The sequence below is a fragment of the Taudactylus pleione genome, unplaced genomic scaffold (assembly GCF_031769625.1).
Source record: "Taudactylus pleione unplaced genomic scaffold, aTauple2 ptg000279l, whole genome shotgun sequence".
Taxonomy (NCBI): Eukaryota; Metazoa; Chordata; class Amphibia; order Anura; family Myobatrachidae; genus Taudactylus; species Taudactylus pleione.
Genome location: NW_028284681.1, coordinates 4,237,501 through 4,240,000, shown reverse-complemented (window position 1 = coordinate 4,240,000; position 2,500 = coordinate 4,237,501). Strand labels below are relative to the sequence as shown.

General features: G+C 51.8%; 3 non-coding genes across 3 annotated transcripts; all 3 read right to left on the bottom strand.

The window, feature by feature from the left end:
- Positions 1 to 512: 512 nt before the first annotated feature.
- On the bottom strand, positions 513 to 583 carry TRNAG-GCC (transfer RNA glycine (anticodon GCC)). The gene has a single exon. It is a non-coding gene; the product is annotated as a tRNA-Gly (tRNA).
- Positions 584 to 1,756: 1,173 nt separating this feature from the next.
- Positions 1,757 to 1,827, bottom strand: TRNAG-ACC (transfer RNA glycine (anticodon ACC)). Its single transcript has one exon. It is a non-coding gene; the product is annotated as a tRNA-Gly (tRNA).
- Positions 1,828 to 2,378: 551 nt separating this feature from the next.
- Positions 2,379 to 2,449, bottom strand: TRNAG-GCC (transfer RNA glycine (anticodon GCC)). The gene has a single exon. It is a non-coding gene; the product is annotated as a tRNA-Gly (tRNA).
- Positions 2,450 to 2,500: the final 51 nt, after the last annotated feature.

Here is a 2,500-nt window from a genome sequence, read left to right as displayed (position 1 = left end):
ATTGTGTGAAACCAATGCTCTGCCCACTGAACTAGCTGGCCTGGGTTTCATAGGTTGCAGGGCAAGGCCACGATGGCCTCATCAAGGTCTCGTCGCTCCATTAACCAAGCCCGGCTAGCTAGAATCAAAACCGGGCCTCCCGCGTGGCAGGCGAGAATTCTGCCACTGAACCACCAATGCTTTACGGATGCAGAACATTTCACCTACTCGGGGAGTTCATTGTATGAAACCAATGCGTAGCTGCACCACCAATAGCCAGCGTGAGAAACTAGGACACCAAAATCACTGGCATTTCAGCAAAAGCTCTACATTACATTGGCCGGGAATCGAACCCGGGCCTCCCACGTGGCAGGCGAGAATTCTGCCACTGAACCACCAATGCTTTACGGATGCAGAACATTTCACCTACTCGGGGAGTTCATTGTATGAAACAATGCGTAGCTGCACCACCAATAGCCAGCGTGAGAAACTAGGACACCAAAATCACTGGCATTTCAGCAAAAGCTCTACATTGCATTGGCCGGGAATCGAACCCGGGCCTCCCGCGTGGCAGGCGAGAATTCTACCACTGAACCACCAATGCTTTACGCATGCGGTACCTTCCACCTACTCGGGTAGTTCATTGTATGAAACCAATGCTCTGCCCACTGAACTAGCTGGCCTGGGTTTCATAGGTTGCAGGGCAAGGCAACGATGGCCTCATCAAGGTCTCGTCGCTCCATTAACCTAGCCCGGCTAGCTCAGTCGGTAGAGCATGAGACTCTTAATCTCAGGGTCGTGGGTTCTCACGTTCGGCGGGACTTTTGCATTTTGTTGTATCATGGTATGTGGAACACTATATAGCTGCACCACCAATAGCCAGCATGAGAAACTAGGACACCAAAATCACTGGCATTTCAGCCAAAGCTCTACATTGCATTGGCCGGGAATCGAAACCGGGCCTCCCGCGTGGCAGGCGAGAAATCTACCACTGAACCACCAAACCTTTACGCAATGGGAATTCTTCCACCTACTCGGGTAGTTCATTGTATGAAACCAATGCTCTGCCCACTGAACTAGCTGGCCTGGGTTTCATAGGTTGCAGGGCAAAGCCACGATGGCCTCATCAAGGTCTCGTCGCTCCATTAACCAAGCCCGGCTAGCTAGAATCAAAACCGGGCCTCCCGCGTGGCAGGCGAGAAATCTGCCACTGAACCACCAATGTTTTACGGATGCAGAACATTTCACATACTCGGGGAGTTCATTGTATGAAACCAATGCGTAGCTGCACCACCAATAGCCAGCGTGAGAAACTAGGACACCAAAATCACCGGCATTTCAGCAAAAGCTCTAGAATTGCATTGCCCGGGAATCAAAACCGGGCCTCCCGCGTGGCAGGCGAGAATTCTACCACTGAACCACCAATGCTTTACGCATGCTGAACCTTCCACCTACTCGGGTAGTTCATTGTATGAAACCAATGCTCTGCCCACTGAACTAGCTGGCCTGGGTTTCATAGGTTGCAGGGCAAGGCCACGATGGCCTCATCAAGATCTCGTCGCTCCATTAACCAAGCCCGGCTAGCTAGAATCAAAACCGGGCCTCCCGCGTGGCAGGCGAGAATTCTGCCTCTGAACCACCAATGCTTTACGGATGCAGAACATTTCACCTACTCGGGGAGTTCATTGTATGAAACCAATGCGTAGCTGCACCACCAATAGCCAGCGTGAGAAACTAGGACACCAAAATCACTGGCATTTCAGCAAAAGCTCTACATTGCATTGGCCGGGAATCGAAACTGGGCCTCCCGCGTGGTAGGCGAGAATTCTACCACTGAACCACCAATGCTTTACGGATACAGAACATTTCACCTACTCGGGGAGTTCATTGTATGAAACCAATGCGTAGCTGCACCACCAATAGCCAGCGTGAGAAACTAGGACACCAAAATCACTGGCATTTCAGCAAAAGCTCTACATTGCATTGGCCGGGAATCGAATCCGGGCCTCCCGCGTGGCAGGCGAGAATTCTACCACTGAACCACCAATGCTTTACGCATGCGGAACCTTCCACCTCCTCGGATAGTTCATTGTGTGAAACCAATGCTCTGCCCACTGAACTAGCTGGCCTGGGTTTCATAGGTTGCAGGGCAAGGCCACGATGGCCTCATCAAGGTCTCGTCACTCCATTAACCAAGCCCGGCTAGCTAGAATCAAAACCGGGCCTCCCGCGTGGCAGGCGAGAATTCTGCCACTGAACCACCAATGCTTTACGGATGCAGAACATTTCACCTACTCGGGGAGTTCATTGTATGAAACCAATGCGTAGCTGCACCACCAATAGCCAGCGTGAGAAACTAGGACACCAAAATCACTGGCATTTCAGCAAAAGCTCTACATTGCATTGGCCGGGAATCGAACCCGGGCCTCCCACGTGGCAGGCGAGAATTCTACCACTGAACCACCAATGCTTTACGCATGCGGAACCTTCCACCTACTCGGGTAGTCCATTGTATGAAACC